General features: G+C 57.1%; 1 protein-coding gene across 2 annotated transcripts in view; it reads left to right on the top strand.

The window, feature by feature from the left end:
- Positions 1–16,184, top strand: part of LOC120638674 — a 186,319-nt gene that overhangs the window by 93,208 nt on the left and 76,927 nt on the right. Inside the window, exons 4-6 of one of the 2 annotated variants that reach the window (XR_005660522.1) lie at positions 1,745–1,832; positions 6,249–6,318; positions 7,111–7,207. The exons of the other annotated variant lie outside the window; for it this stretch is intronic. The gene's annotated coding sequence lies outside the window, so the exon portion shown is untranslated. Of the gene's footprint in view, positions 1–1,744; positions 1,833–6,248; positions 6,319–7,110; positions 7,208–16,184 lie in introns of those variants that run through there. 2 annotated transcript variants of the gene reach the window in all.

Below are 16,184 nucleotides of genomic sequence, written 5' to 3'. Positions count from 1 at the left end.
GGGAGTGGATCATAGAGTCCCTGCCTTCTAGGAACTTACAGTCTACCGTGCAGGGCACTGCACTGAGTGATGGGAAGAGGACAATAGAATTAGTAAACACAATCCTTGCCCTCCAGGAGCTTACAGTCTACTGTGGGCCGAGTACCGTGCTGAACCTTGGGGAGAGTACAATAGGATTAGTAGACCCAATCCCTGCCCTCAGAGAGTTTACAGTCTGCTGTGTGCAGAGCACTGTGCCAAGCCTTGGGAACAGGACAGTAAGGTTAGTAGACACGATCCCTACTCTCAAGGAGATGGCGATCAGGGCCTCTCCCCTGAGCATGGTGGGGGTCTGGTGGGTCCCCTACACCCGTGGCAGGCAAACCGCATTTGTCCCAGAGAGCATCCGCTGTGTCCGGGTGATGGAGAGCAGACGCCTGCGCTTCTCCCCGGTGCTCCTGGGTGGCGGCGTGTCTGGAGCTGGGGACAGGGCTTGGGCCGGAGCTGAAGCAGGGGCCCGGTCCTGCCGGCCGAGCCGTGGCGTGTCGCGGGCCATTGATTTTCGGAGCCGCTGATATTTCAGTCTGGGGCCGTGTGTCTGTGGGACTGTGTGCACTGTCAAGAAGAAATATGATAGCGTCTTAAAAGATTAATAATATCGCCGCTCCTCTGGAGGCCTGTCTTAATTCAGTGCCCTGTTCCCCGGCGTGTACCCTCATTTATCTAGTCTGATTTGAATAGCAAATGGCAATCGGCCGCCACAAGGGAAGCGGCTCTCGTTCTTATCGATCCAGCCACGGTGGCCAGCCAGAATTGGGAGCCGGGGGTCCCCGGTGTGCAGGAGAGGGGGAGTGAAGGGGGGCGGGGGGCCCCCGGGGCTGGGGTGCAGTGGAGAGGGAGCGCAGGGTGGTCGGCTCCGGTTGCGGCTCCGTTCGGTGTCGGTGGGTAACTCTGGGAGGGTGTGGGCTCCCCCAGCCTCAGTTTATCCACCTGCAGGATGGGCCCGGTGCAAGGGCTGGCTCCCATCTGACTCACACTTCGGAGGGAGCGAAGGAGGCTGGGGTCTGAAGGGGAGGGGCCGCAAGCTCACCATGGGAGGATGGGCGCCCCACTCTTGGTTCCGACACCCCCCCAAGATGGCTTCTGGCCATGGGGGAGGGGGGGAAGCGCTAATAAGCCCCAGGAAGGGGCCCACCCCAAAAGCCATAAAATAAATCGAAAATGACTTAGTGTTTTTGAGCGGCAGTAATTGCTATATGTTGTGATGTTTGCATAAGGAATTAGTTAATGCCTAGCAGAATGGCTTTCTGCACTTTCTCTGTGCCCGACTCCAGTCTGCGAGTGAATGACTTATTAAGGTTAATAAAGAAAAATTTGCTTGTGACTCGTAATGATCCAATTGCTAGAATTTACCACCGCCTTCTACCCTGCCGCCTAAAGAGAGACACCCCTACCCAACACACACACACCTTCCCTCCTCCTTAGTGGCCTGCTGGTGGGGACTCTTGAACTCTCGACAGTGGCGTGAGATGACACTGCGTCTTCTGAGTTGTTGAGCTATCTACCTGCCTACCTCTCTGCCTGCCCGCCTGGGAGCTTTATGGCTCCCTTCCTGCTCCTAGGTGATTTATCACGCCAAATTCATTGTTTTGCAGTACTCTGCTCAAAATGAAGAAATGTCATTATTTTGCAGTGAAAAAGTTGTCATTTGCATAATGCCTGCCATTAATTATTTTGAGACTAATGCGGTTGTTGATATTTTTAGGGCGCGGGGTTCAGCCCCCACCCCCACCATGAAATGTCAACGTGCAAGCAACGGCCATTCCCAGCGCCCCGATGCCACTCTGGTGGAGGTGAGCGGCGGCACTGGGGGCACCAAGGCAACGGGAGTGGGTCTCAATGTAGCTGTAGTCTGAGACTCTCGCTCACCTGCTCACTGCCAGGGCAGGATGGGCACTAACAGGAAGGGATTGGAGCTTGGAGCTGGATCCTCCCAAAGGACAAAGCGAGGAGGGTCCCTCTGGGTTCGGTGGGAGAGGGGAAGTCCCAGTCTGACCCCTCTATGAGGAGAACCCATCAACGAGGTTGGGGGGGAAGCAAAACTCCACCCTCACAGAGGTGGGGTGAGCAAAAAACCCACCTTGGAGGGAAGGGGCTAGCTGAAACCCCACCCACAGGCTAGCTGGAGTCACTGGTTGGCTCGCAGTATTTGCAGTTCCTCTGTTACCTGGGGGCCAGCTGGTTGGCTGAGTCAAGAGTAAGGAGGCCTGGGCTCTCAGTATGGTGCCCTCCAGCCCAGAGGCACATTGTACATGCCCTCCATCCCGCCATGTACACTAACCATCCTCTTCCCCTCTGTGTCCAGATGGGTCCCAGCCCCAGACGGCCACAGCTCAGTACCATGGGGTGGGGGCTGCAGTGTGGAGCGCTGGGGGGCAGGGCCAGGGGGACAGGGGCAGAGGCAGAGCTGCAGAGTGGAGGGTGTGGAATCCACACCTACCAGCTAAGTGCCTGGGGAGCAGGAAAAGTCAGGACCAGGCTCGTCAGCCTTTTGCCAAGCTCATGGCCCATGAGGGGACAGGGTCCGGGGAAGCAAAGGTCTTTCACAACAGGAAGCAGACACTCAAAGTCACACACTTGCGTGCACATACGCACACGCGCACCCTCACACACACTCATGCGCATGCGCGTGCATGTGCACATACCCACCACACACCCCCAACCACTCCAATGACAACCGACATCTCTGTCCACGTTTCTGAGTTGACAGTTTTGTTTTCACATTAGTTCCGCCCCCATCTGGGCCCAGCTCCATCTTTCAGAGGGGCGTGCGGCCAGCAGGGTCAGCCGGAAGGTCGATGCCCTCCTGACCCTTGCCGAAGTTGGGCCCCATCCGGAACCTCCCGGCCCTCAGGCAGCCACAAGAATGAGGTTCCATCTCCACAGTGACCATTCGCTTCCTTGATTCCGGGTCATGCGGCGCCGGTCGGGGTCCGGCCCCCTCAGGTGACCTCATCCTGCCCTTGGGCGGCCGGCTTGGGCATCTGCCACATATTGAAGCGACCAAACCACAGATCTGAGGCTGAAAGGATCCATCCACAAGTTTGTGCCAGGGTGATGTGTAATGGGGCTGAGATGTGAGCGGAAGGGCCACTGGAGCTTGGAGTGGGTCTGTCCTTAGATGGCAGGAAATGCCAGAGTGGCATTTGGGGATGGAAATAGTGTGGGGTGATGAGCCATTAGTCAGGGAAGACCTCCTGATCTCAGAAGGGCTGTGAAGATGGGGAAGGTGGCATCTGCCGGTTGTAAAGTCGGAAGGAGTTCCAGGCAGGAGAGAGGGCCTGAGCGAGGGAGCAATGGTGAGAGAGACGAGAGTGGTGCTCAGTGAGGAGGTTGGTATGAGAGGACCAGAGTGGGTGGGTTGGAGTGTGGGACGAAAGGAGTGAGTCTGGGTAGGAGGGAGAGCTGATTGAGGGCCTCAAATCACTCAGTCAATCGTTCATTCATATCTTTGAGTGCTTGCTGTGTGCAGAGCACAGTACTAAGTGCTTTGGAGAGTACAATATAACAGAGTCAGCAGACATATTCCGTGCCCACAGTGAGCTTACATTCCAAGCACTTAACACAGTGCCCTGCACATAGTAAGCACTCAATAAATACTATCGAGTGAATGGAGGGGGAGACAGTCATTAATAGAAATAAATTAATTATGGATAATAATAATAATGATGATGATGGTATTTGTTAAGTGCTCGCTATGTGTCCAGCACCATTCTAATCGCTGGGGTAGATACAAGCTAATCAGGTTGCACACAGTCCCTGTACCCAATGGGGCTCACCGTCTTAATCCCCATCATACAGATGAGGGAACTGAGGCACAGAGAAGTGAATGGACTTACCCAAGATCACACAGCAGACAAGTGGCAGTGCTGGGATTGGAACTCAGGTCCTTCAGACTCCCAGGCCATGCCCTATGCACTAGGCCAACCCGCTTCTCTATGTCCCTAAGTGCTGTGAGGCTGAGGGTGAAGTGAATAATGGGGACAAATTCAAGTGCAAGGGTGTTGCAGAAGGAAGTGGGAGAAGAGGAAATGAGAGCTTAGCCCAGATGGCCTCTTGGAGGAGGAGGGCTTTGCAAGTGGGGAGAGTGGTGGACTGTCGTATATGATGGTTGAGGGAGTCCTGGGCCAGAGGCAGGATGTGAGGTGAGGGGTTGGCAGTGAGATAGAAGAGATCGAGGTTCAGTGAGTAGGTTGGAGTTAGAGGAGCCAAGTGTGAGGCTGGGTTGTAGTAGGAAATCAGGCAGGTAAGGTAGGAGGGGGCCAGCTGACTGAGAGTTGTAAAGCCAATGGTAAGGAGTTTCTGCTTGGTGCGGAGGTGAATGGGCAACCACTGGAATTTCTTGAGGAGTGGGGAAATGTGGACTGATCAGTTTTGTAGAAAATAGATCTGGGCAGTGGAGTTAAGTAATAACGATGGTAATTGTTAAGTGCTTACTATGTGCAAAGCATTGTTCTAAGCGCTGGGATAGATTCAAGGTAATCAGGTTGTCCCACGTTGGGCTCACAGTCTTAATCCCCATTTTACAGCTGCGGGAACTGAGGCACAGAGAAGTTAAATGATTTGCCCAAAGACAAACAGCTGATAAGTGTTGGAGCTGGGATTAGAACCCATGACCTCTGACTCCCAAGCCTGTGCTCTTTCCACTAAGCTGCTTTCTCTAAGTATGGATTGGAGTGTGGAAAGACAGGAGGCAGGGAGTTCAGCAAGGAGGCTGATGCAGTAATCAAGACGGGATTGAATAAGTGCCTGGATTAATGTGATAGCAGTTTGGATGGAGAGGAAAGGGCGGATTCTAGAGATGTTGTGAAGGTTGAACCAACAGAATTTGGTGACAGACTGAATATGTGGGTTGAATGAGAGAGATGAGTCGAGGATAACGTCAAGGTTCCTGGCCTGTGAGACAGGAAGGATGGTGGAGCTGTCTACAGTGAAGGGAGAGTCAGGGGGAGGATAGGGCTTGGGTGGGAATAATGATAATAATAATAATAGCAATAATAATTATGGCATTTGTTAAGTGCTTACTGTGTGCCAGGCACTGTACTGAGCCCTGGGGTAGATACAAACAAATGGGGTTGGACACATTCTCTGTCCATGTGGGGCTCACATTCTCAACCCCCATTTTACAGATGAGGTAACGAGGCACAGAGAAGTAAAGTGACTTGCCCAAGGTCTCACAGAAGACAAGAGGTGGAGCCAGAATTAGAACCCATAAAGGAGTTCTGTTTTGGACATGTTAAGTTTGAGGTGTCAGCGGGACATGCAAGTAGAGATGTCCTGAAGGGAGAAGGAAATGCCAGACTGCAGAGAAAGAGAGAGAGCGGGGCTGGAGAGGTAGATTTGAGAATCATCTGCATAGAGATGGTAGTTGAAGCCATAGGAGCGAATGAGTTCTCCGAGGGAGTGGGCGTAGATGGAGAATAGAAGGGGACCTAGAACTGAACCTTGAGCGACTCCCACGGTAAGGGGGTGGGAGGCAGAGGAGGAGCCCGTGAAAGAGACTGAGAGTGATGGTGAGGAGTTTCTGCTTGATGCAGAGATGGAGGAGCAGCGGCTGGAAGTTCTTGAGAAATGGGGAAACATAAAGTGACCAGTTTTGCAGAACAGTGATCTGGGCAGCAAAGTGAAATATGGATTGGAGAGGGGAGAGGTCGGCAGCAAGGAGGGCGGCGAGGAGGTGGATATAGTAGTCCAGGCAAGATATGACAAGCCAGCAGCCCAGGAGAGATGGCCCATCAGCTGTTTTCCAGGATTCCGCGCTTGCCTGGGTTTTGGCCTTCACTGGGTTGAGGTAGAGGTCAGAGTCTAGCTGGAGGCTGGCCTCCCCCTCCCATGACACCATCTGGCAGAGACCACCGCTGTCCTGGGAGCCCTCCATTCCCCCATCTGGCCGGATCCGTGGCCTGGGCCCGGTCCTCTGGGCCAGATACTCTTGTGTGTACGCGTGACTGTTTGTGTACGAATTGTAGACACACACACACACACACACACACACACAGACACATCTATATATACTGTGTGTGTGTGTGTGTGTGTGTGTGTATAAATATATGTCTGTGTGTACGAGAAACAGATGCACTGTAGGCAGATAAAGCTGATAAATATAGATTCAGATAGAAGCCGGAGCGAACGAATATAGACTCTATAGAGCGCACGCCAACAGCTCAGAGTGCTCCATTATTCCTTGTGTTCTCTGTGTGTCATAAAAGAGTGGAAAATCAGAAGCTGACGTTGAAATCACTGACTGACACTGTCAGCTTCCAGCAGACACAGAGTGAGGTAAGGAAATAACCTTTCTTTCAAGTTAGAGGAACAATTAGCAGGAAGATTTACGACTTTTAATTATTTGCTTAATGAAAGTTCTTAGATGGCGGGATGTGTGTGTGTGTGTGTGTGTGTATGTGTGTGTGTGTCACCTTCCCCAGAATACTCAAGGGAAACAAAATCAAACTTGGCGCCTGGAGGGGGCGTAGAGAGAGAGAGAGAGGACAGCGGCTGGCCATGGGGCTGGGCTAGTGGGTGGGCCATTGAATGGGCTCTGGGGGTGGTCCACTGGGGCTTGGTAGGGGGGTGGGGGGGGGAGCATGTGGGCAGGTCTGATGCCAGCTGGGAGGACAGGTTGAGTTTGGGCTGAACCCCCCTCCCAAAGTCACTGAAAGCATCTAGGAGGTGATCTGGGGGACAGACAGAAATCCCCGCCCTGAGCTGAGACATCACGCTGGGGGCACCAGCCTCCTGTTGGTGCCTTGGGTGTGTGTCAGGCTGAGCGGTTGTTTAGGCGTGGCTGTCCATGTGTGGTCATGTGTGTCCATGTGTGGGCATGTGTGTCTGTGTGTCCGTCCTTGTGCATGTGGTCGGGCACATCCCGGAAGTTAGGTGATGCTCCTGCCTCCCCGGGGAAGTGGTCTTAGCTATTTTTCATCCTGAAGGGCCCTGGGTTCAAGTGCTGGTTTGGGTTGGGATCAGCTGCGTGCACGGATCGGGAGAGGCAGGCAGTTCCAGCCAGCCTCCTCCCTGCCAGCCTCCTCCTCCCCCCGACCTGTCTGTAACACCCACATCGCCTCTCGCCAGGACTATCCCACTCCGGCCCTGAGGATTCCTGGAGGAACGGGAGTCGGCCGACGACCCGGCGGGGGAGAAGTTGTGAAAGAATGCAGCCTAGCAAAAACGTTTTGTCTGCTGTCATTTTGTGCGAGGGTTATGAAACCCCATTTCCATTTTGTCAACACAAGTTTGGGGAGAGAGAGGAGGCTTCCGAGGGAGTGTGCTCCAGGAAGTTGGGAACAGTCTGGAGGCCTGGGCGATAGGGCTTCCAGGCCTCTCCGGGAGTTGTGGGCCGTCAGCCTGTTTACGGTGAAACAGGAAGTGCCCCGGCAGTAAATATAGAACTGGGCAGCCTGAATGTCCAGGCTTGTCCCATCTAGGGCGGGGCTTCTTGCTCTCCGTGTTTTAGACCAGTGGCTCCCCCCTCCCCTCCCCACCCCCGGGTAGCCTGGCCGGCCCTCTGGGGTGACGTCAGCAGGCAGGAGCCCGGACGACCGGTTTCTGCTCTCCACCGCCCAGCCCGGCGGATGTCAGCCCTTAGCACCGATGGACGGCTATGGCCTGTATGCCCCCTCTTATGTCCTGGAGTCCGACCCACCGGGCACCGCTTGACCAAGACCTGGGCTCTCTGCTGCCCCTTCCCTCTTCCCGCCCGCTCTACGTGCCTCCTGGAGAGAGCCACCTGGGCCTGGGGGAGGAGAGGCGGGCACCCCGGCGGAGGGTGGATCCCTGCTGTCTGCGGCAGAATCTGCACCGGTGCCTGTGATGAAGTCCGTGCGGTTGTTCATCAGCGTTTGCACGTGGCTGGGTCCGCTCCGGTGCAATGTCTGTGCGACAGTGGTAGTGGTGTCTGTGCTGTTCCTCCACCAGTGTCTACTCAGTGGTGGCAGTGGTGTCTGTGCAGTGTCGGCACCGGTGCCTCAACAGTGGTGGCAGTGGCCTCTGTGCGGTGCTTGCACAGTGGTGTCGGTGATCTCTGCGCGGTCTCGGCGGTCGCGTCTGCGCTAGGTCTGCTCAGCGGCGGCAGCGGTGTCTGTGCTCCGTCTGCACTGTCTGTGCAGTGGTTGCAGTGGTGTCTGCGCTGTGTCGGCCCCGGTGCCTGAGCGGTGGTTGCAGTGGTGTCTGCACCAGTGTCTGGGCTGACCTTCTGGGGCATGGATTCAGCCCTGCAGCAGAAACATGGACACAGCTTTGGTTCTGAACTCGCCCCGGCCCCCACCACCCCTGGTGTTGACCGCGCCACACCCCCCGCGAGCCCCACACCCAGCCTCACACCCAGCCCCACACCCAGATCCTCCCCCAGTCCAGGCTGCACCCAAGGCTCCCACGATCCACTCAGTCTGCTCGAGTCTCGCTTTCTCAGCCTCTACCAGTTGTCCCAAATCGGTTTGGCCCAGGACTCTGACCGACCGACCAACTAACTACCGTCATGCCCCATGTGGCCTGTCTGCCCCTCCTCCCACTCCTCCTCCTCCCTCCTTCCTCCCACACTTCCTCTTCCCTCCTTCCCCACTCTTCCCTCCCTCCTCTCCCTGCCTTCCCCCTTCCCCTCTCCTCCCTCTCCTCCTCTTCCCTCCCCTTCTCCTCCGTGAGCTCCACAGGAATAGGAAGGGGGAAGGGGCAGGGCTCCAAGGATCCAGGGAGAGGTGCCGGTCCATGGGCCAATCCCCAAGCCCGCGGCCTGCTGGCCTCCGCAGATGGGCCTTGGAGCGGTTGTCACTGGGCCAGCAGCCAGGAGGCCTCTGCCAGTCCGCTAGGCCTTGTGGACCTAGGCTGGGGGCGGGGCTGGGGAGCAGGTGATCAACTGCTTACAAAACTAACACACGGGGCTTCCGTGACTCCCAGACTCCCAATCCAGCGCTCTGCACACAGTAGGTGCCCAGTGCAGGGTTGTTCACACCATCCATTGCTCTATCCCCCGTAAGGGCCCTGTAGACACTGTACTCCCCTTCTCACCTACCTCTTCACCCCACAGTGTTTGGGACTGATGATTGGTGAGCGTAGGGAGAAGCGTGAGTGAGTAGTAAACGCCAGCCACCCCTCTCCCCCCCGCTCCCCACCCCTGTACAAGGCGGTGGCGGCTCCCACCCCGAGCGTGGAAGTTCTCACCATCGTCCTCCTCCTCCTCGGTGGATTTAACAGCTCTTGCATAATTTCACTTTCCGACAGCCAAAAAGCGGGGAAACAACAGATGGGGAAGGCAGAGTTTTCCCCTCTTCTCAGACGGAGGAGCGGGGACTGAGGTAAACCCCCCCCCCGCCCCCGCCACCCAGGGACCCACGGCCACAACACAGCCTCTGACCGCCCGGCACGGCAGGCAGTGAGATGGCCGTGGGCCGGTGATCAGAGGATCAGAGCACAGGCTGGCGGGAAGGGGATTTTCCACCCGAAACAGATCCCGATGGCCATTTCAGTAAGATGCCGTTATATAATCTGTGCCTCCACTGGCTCGCCCCAGCCGGCTGTGACCCGGCTGGTGTTTGGCCCCATCCTCTGGCTCTATGCCAGGGGGAGAGTCCGGCGGTGGGGGGAGGCGTGGCTCAGCACACATGGCTGCTTCCAAGACCGAAAATCCCGGGCCACAGGTCATCTTAGTCCCCTGCCCCCGCTGCTGCCCTGCCTCTGCCTCTGCCCTTTCCTGCCCCTGCCCCTGCCCCTGCCCCTGCCCTGCCCTGATCAAGCAACTTGGCTCCCCCTGCTGCTCCTTTGGCACATGGCAGCCACTGAGACCCTCACCTGTGCCGGACACGGAGACATGTATGACCCTGCGTGTGCGACCCCAGGCCTATGGCATAATGTGGCCCATCACACGCTCCTTGGTGGAGAAAAGCATGGTTCCTGATCATAGAGCGTGATTCCGTTGGGCTCCTAGCCCCCTTTCCCTCTCTCTGGGCCCCTGCGAGCCCAGGTGCTGCCCCTGGGGCATGGAACGTGGGGCGCTCGTGGCACTCGTGGCACTTGGCTGCAGGGGCCAAGGCGGAGCGGACGCTGGGCTCCAAGTATGACCAACACCCATTAGGCGCCCGGTGCCGTGTCTGGATGGGCTGGAAGCTGGCCCAAGACGGTGCTAACCAACCAACTGGACTAGCGGCCCCGACCGCCCCTTTGGTGAGATGGATTGTCTATCTCTGGGCGGGCAGCAGCTCACGGTGGGCACGTCCCTTCTCTCTCGCCCACTGCCCACTTCTCCTCCTCAGGCCAGCCTGGACATCTCCACGCCTGAGCTGGGATTCCCCTGCACCTGATGTCAAAGACAGTGAGCGGGAGCCCCTTCCTCAGCTCTCCTTCCCCCCACCCCCCGCCAGCCCTCCTCAGTGTCCCGAGAGGGTCCCCTAACGCCCCCCGCCCCCGCCTACCCCTCCTGGGAAGCTGGGGGCTCGTGTCCGTCCGAGAGGAGCAGAGCAGGGGAGCGGGGAAGTGGGAGCGGAGAGACCCCCCGCTCTCTAGAGCCCCGTCAGCGGCGTCGTGGGTCTCCTGTTTCTGGGCCCCGGGTAGTCTCCTGGAAGGAGCTTTTCAAATGCTAATCTTGGGGTTGTTTTGTCACCCTGGGATTTAGCACAAAGGGTTCTGGTTTTTAACAGCTCTGCCGCCCTGCCCCCGCCCCAGTCACTGGTCTGTCGGTCCGAGTCCCTTCCCGGAGGCCGGAGGGGCCGGTCCGTCCACGCCCTCGGCCGACTGGGGCGAGCGAACGATGAACCCGCGGGGGAAGCAATCCCGGGCCTCGTGGCCACCCGCCCCCACCGCCTCGTGCCCACAGGGAGCCCACCCCAGCCTGGAGGCGGAGAGAGACCCCGCGGCCCCGACAACCCGCTGGGGAGAGTAGTAAACTGGGTCTTTTACCTCCGTAGTCCCTTCCCATGCCCCTCCAGTGCCCCGCACACAGTAGGATACTCAGCCCAGTGCTTTGCACACACTGGGTGCCCAGTAGATCCTGATGACAGTAATGGTGGTGGTGATGGTCTGCAGAGGCGGGGAGCTGAGCCACAGCAAGGGCCCGGATTGATGAGCTCCCCCCACCCCCGCCCCCCGGAGCCAGAATGGGGACGCCCCCACCCTCCAGGACACGCACCCCCAAATCCATCCCCCCCAGGGCCCCGGCCCTGGAGCCCCCGCCCCCCTCTGCCAGTCTTGCAGACGCAGCCCCCGCAGCCCCCCAGACCCCCGGGCCCCAAGCCTCCAGGCCCGCAGCCCCCGCCTCCCGCAGGCCCCAGCCAGTCCAGCCTCCGGCCCTCCGGCAGTCCGGCCCGGGACCAGCCGCCGCCGGGACTGACTCGGCTGCCCGGTTCCCGGCCCCAGATGGACGGGGGCGGCCCGCCCAGTCACGTCAGGACACGGCTTCTCCCCCGCCAGGGCCGGGATTTGCTGTTCTCCGCTGCTCCCTTTGAAGTCGGGAATCCCAGAGGAATCTGAGACCACCAGATGTTTCTGCTGCTGGAGTCCACAGCCAGGATCCCGGATCCCGGCTTCCAGCCTCGTGGGCCCCTGCTTGCTTCCCAGAGACCTGACACCTGCCCTGTGCCCCGCCCGCCCTCCCGGCCCATCCCGGCCCATCCCGGCTCATCCTGCCCCGTCCCATTCCATCGGCCTCACTCCCCCTGCATCCCGTCCACCCCATTGCGTCTGCCCTGTCCACCCCATCTGCCTCATCCTGATCCTTCTCGTTCCATTCTACCCCACCCCATCCCGTTCCATCCCCTCCTGTCCGGACCACCTGCCCCCTCTATCCTACCCCATTCCGTCTGCGCCATCCCATCCGCCCTGTCCTGACCCATGCTTGGGGGCAGTGCCAGGCTCCGTCCCCCCAGGACGATTTGGGGAGTGAGATCTCTTCACCTTCGGAGAGGCTGGGGGGACTCTGGGTTCTACTGAGGTGGGAGGTCAGGACCCCGGTATGTGGGTAGGATTTGGGGCTCACTCGGGCCCCCCGGGATGGGGCCTTGGAAGGGCAGCCAGGGCGGACCTACCTTCAGGCTCTAAGGGTCCGGGAGGTCCCGGGGGGCTGTCGGGGAAGCTCGTTTTGGGCTGGAAGGTGGGGGCGACTCATGTAGCTGTCCCAGCCAGGTCAAGGCGGGAAGGTGAGGGAGGCCGTGCTCAGAACATCATCATCGTAATCGTCGTCCTCCTCCCCCTCCTCTCCGACCGTGTCACAGGGACCAACTGACTGAGCCCAGTAGAACCCCGCCAAAGCCCAGTCCTCTCTCTCCCCGCTCCCCCACCGGGACCTCAGGCTTCTTTGATGGGAGGGCGGGCAAGGACGGGTGGGGATCAGGGTGTTAACATACTTGGGCCTGTTCCCTGTTACAAGTCGCTTTCCGTTCAGTAATGTGGCAGTTCCAGTAATGTGGCAGGTCAGGACCCCCGGGCCGTGGGCTGTGTGAATCCCCTCGAGGACTGGAGGGGAGTGGTGGACAAGAGGGGGGCACTCGTCAAAGGGAGGGAGACCACTCGGGGTGAGGGCGGGGGCTGCTCTTCCTCTTCTTCAGTAACTTCCTGGTCAAGACCCGTGGTCCAAAAAGGGTTTGTGGTTCCTTGCAGTAGCGATTCAGCCCTCGCTCTGGGCCAAACCCTGAGCTAAACACTGCAGTGTGTACAGGATAACCAGATCAGACCCGATCCCTGACCCACACGGAGCTCACAGTCTAAGAGGGACAGAGTGCAGGGACCTTATCCCCATTTCACAGATGTGGAAACTGAGGCCCAGAGAGGTCAAGTGCCTTGCTTGAGGGCCCTCCCTCACTCCCTTCCTCCCTTCCCAATGCAGAACCCCCAGGGAAACGGTTGGTGGTACTCAACTCCTGAGCCCCGCTTCCTCCTCCTCCTCCTCCTCCTCCTCCTGCTCTTACTCCTCCTCCTCCTCCTCCTTCTCCTCCTCCTCCTCTTCCTCTTCCTCTATCCTCCCTTTCTCCCTCTTTTTTCTCCTTCCCTTCTCTCCCTCCCTCTCCCCTCACCTCCAAGGCCTAAAGGGAAGAAGGCACTCCCTAGCTTCCAGGGAAGGGGCTTCAGGTTCCCTGACGTAAAAATGCTATGTAATAGCGGAGCGAGATTCTACAACAATTCTCACACACACATACATACGTCACTTTGACCTGATCTTCTTTCCTCCTCCAGCCTACCCCCTGCTTCATTCATTCATTGTTTCTTAAAACAGAGAACAACATTTCAGATTAGAATTTTTCCCAAAGTGAATACTTTTGGAAAGTTTAAGCATTTAGCAATTTGTTTATTTCCTGTTTCCTTCTTTCTCACTTCCTTCCTCTTCCTCCGACTCTCCTTCCCTCCTTCCCTCCCTCCTTCTTCTCCCCCTTATCTGTCTGACTCATGGGGAGCGGAGTCTGGGGTGCCAAGGGGGGAGGGAACGACCGACCGACCGAACCGACAGCTCAGCCATGACTCGTGGCTGAAGGTGGAGTCCTGGGGAGAGTCCTGCCAACTCATTATTCTCTCCGTTCAGTTGCAAGGGAAGAAAAATCTGCAAATCACTTCACCATTTTATCCGTTTATCAAAGTAATGGCCTTCAGGTCCGTCTTGAGGCTGGGTTGGACTGGTCTGGACTGGAACTTTCCTGGGCTCCCGCCCACCCCAGACCAACCAGCAGGAGCAGATAGATGGAGAAGCAGCTCCAGCTAGGGAGCAGGGCTGTGGAAAGGTGCTAGGGAATGATGGCCCTAGCCCCGGGGCTCCCGAGGGCTCCCGAGGCCCATCCCAGCATCCAGAACCCAGGGCCCAGCCCGGAACCCAGAACAGTGCTCAACATAGCACCCAGCCTAGCATCCAGCATAGCACCTGACCCAGTACCCTGCCCATCGCCCAGCCTGGTTCCCAGCCCAGTTGCCCAGCCCAGCTCCTGCTCCCCAAAGGCTCCTCTCAGACCCTGCTACTGGCTGACTGGTTGGTTTTTCCAAGTGTCTCATTCCCTTCAGTTGGAGGTATGGTGTGGGTGCTCCCCGCTACACAACTTCTGCCCCAGCCTCCCGGATCAGGCAGTGCCCCCCAACCCCCCATCACCAACCTCCTCAACCTGAATCTACTGTGCCTTTTCTTGACCCCACTGTCTACGGGCTCCTGGGCCCATGCCCAGCCCCTGCCCTGTCCCCTGCCCCTCTTCTCTGTCACCCCCAATTGCAGTCGTCTCACAGAAAGCCAGTCTGGGCTCTCTCCCTGCTGCTGACTTGACCATCAGTCAGTCAGTGGTATTTATTGAGCATTTGTATGCAGAACACTGCCTTCTGTGCTGGGAAGAATACAGTATTATCATTATTATTATTATTGTTATTATTTAATTTCTTAAGCACCTACTATGTCAGGCACTGTTCTAAGCGCTGGAGTAGATACAAATTAATAGGGCTGGTCACAGTCCCTGTCTCACACAGGGCTCACAGTCTCTGGAGGAGGAAGAACAGGTATTGAATCTCCATTTTTCAGATGAGGAAACTGAAGCACAGAGAAGTGAAGTCATCCAAAGTCATCCAGCAGGCAAGCTGCTGAGCCAGGATTAGAATCCAGGTCCCCTGACTCCCAGACCCCAGCTTTTTCCACTGGACCTCCACGCTGCTCCCCACGCTGCTTGATGGAAAGATGGATTTTTTTTTTTGAGCAGCGGAAGGCGTACATAGAGCCACATTTGAGCAAAATGACTAAGACAGCAGAGTGAAGTGTGGACTGGAGAAGAGAGAGATTGGAGGCAGGGAGATCAGTGAGGAGGCTGATGCAGTAGTCCAGACAGGATCTGGGAAGTGCTTGGACAAGCATAGTGGTGGTGGTGAGGAAAGGGAGGATCCTGGAGATGTGGTGGAGATAGAATTGACCGGATTTAATGACTGACTGAATCTTTGGGTTGAAGGAGAGATGAGTCAAGGATAATGACAAAATTACAGATTTGTGCAACAGGGAGGATGGTGGTGTTGTCTAAAGTGATGGGAAAGTTGAAGGGCAGGCAGACCTTTAGTAGCTGGAGCCAAATTTAACAGGAACTCTGGGAGAGGGCCTAGTGGGTTCAGGGAGGCCAGTTGGGAGCAGGGGGGTGGGGAGGTAGAGGGAACCACATCAGGAGGAAACTTCACACTGAACACAAGAGTTCCCTGCTTTGGTGTCACTGGCCATCCTACTCCTCAGCTGAGACCATGTGCCCTGGTAACGGAAATAGTACAGCATGGCATAGTGGATAGAGCCCGGGCCTTGGAGTCAGAAGGTCATTGGTTCTAATCCCGGCTCTGCCACTTGTCTGCCGTGTGACCTTGGGCAAGTCACTTCACTTCTCTGGGACTCAGTTACCTCATCTGTAAAATGGGGATTGAGATTGTGAGCCCTATGTGGGACAGGGACTGTGTTCAACCTGATTTGCCTGTACCAACCACAGCACTTAGTACAGTTTCTGGCACATAGTAAACACTTAATAAATACCATTATTACTGTTATTAATCATCATAATCATCATCATTATTACTGTGGTATATGTTTGGGTTTCCTATGTGTCAGGTGCTGTCCTAAGCGCTGCAGATGCAGGATAACCAGGTCAGACACGCCCCCCCCCCCCCCATAGGGCTCACAGTTTGAGAAGGAGGAAGAACAGAGATGGAGGAAGGAATCTGGGGTAGAAATGGCATAACCCTGAGCCCCCACCAAGCACCGCTTCCCACGTCATCACCAGCACATCTAAACCACCTGCTGCCAAGGGCCCAGCCTACAGTCACCTTCCGGTCTCAAATACATCTGAGCCCCGTGAGGGACAGAGACGCTCCTGAGCTGTTTACCTATCGTCCCCTTCTCGGTGCTTGGCTCAGTGCTCAGAACACTGCTGGACATAGCTAGGTGGCAGAGCGGGGATTAGAACCCTGGTCTCCTGACGCCCTGGTCTGGGCTCTTTCTGCTAAGCCACCCTGCTTTTTCGCTTTTCTTCCAATTCCTCCAAGAGAGGCCTTTGGGCCCCTTTGGCCCCTGACCTCTTCCTGCCCCTGCCACATCTTGGCTGGTCTGGACAATCAGAGTGGCTTTGGTGCAGCCTCTTTACGCAGCTCTGGTTCTGAGGACACGAGCCCAGGCACCTCCCGAACGAAGCATGAGGGCCGAGGTTGGGGGTGGGATGCCTGGGGAGGAGCACCGA

The sequence above is a fragment of the Ornithorhynchus anatinus genome, chromosome 11 (genome assembly GCF_004115215.2).
Source record: "Ornithorhynchus anatinus isolate Pmale09 chromosome 11, mOrnAna1.pri.v4, whole genome shotgun sequence".
NCBI lineage: Eukaryota > Metazoa > Chordata > Mammalia > Monotremata > Ornithorhynchidae > Ornithorhynchus > Ornithorhynchus anatinus.
This window is presented reverse-complemented; position numbering and strand designations above follow the sequence as displayed.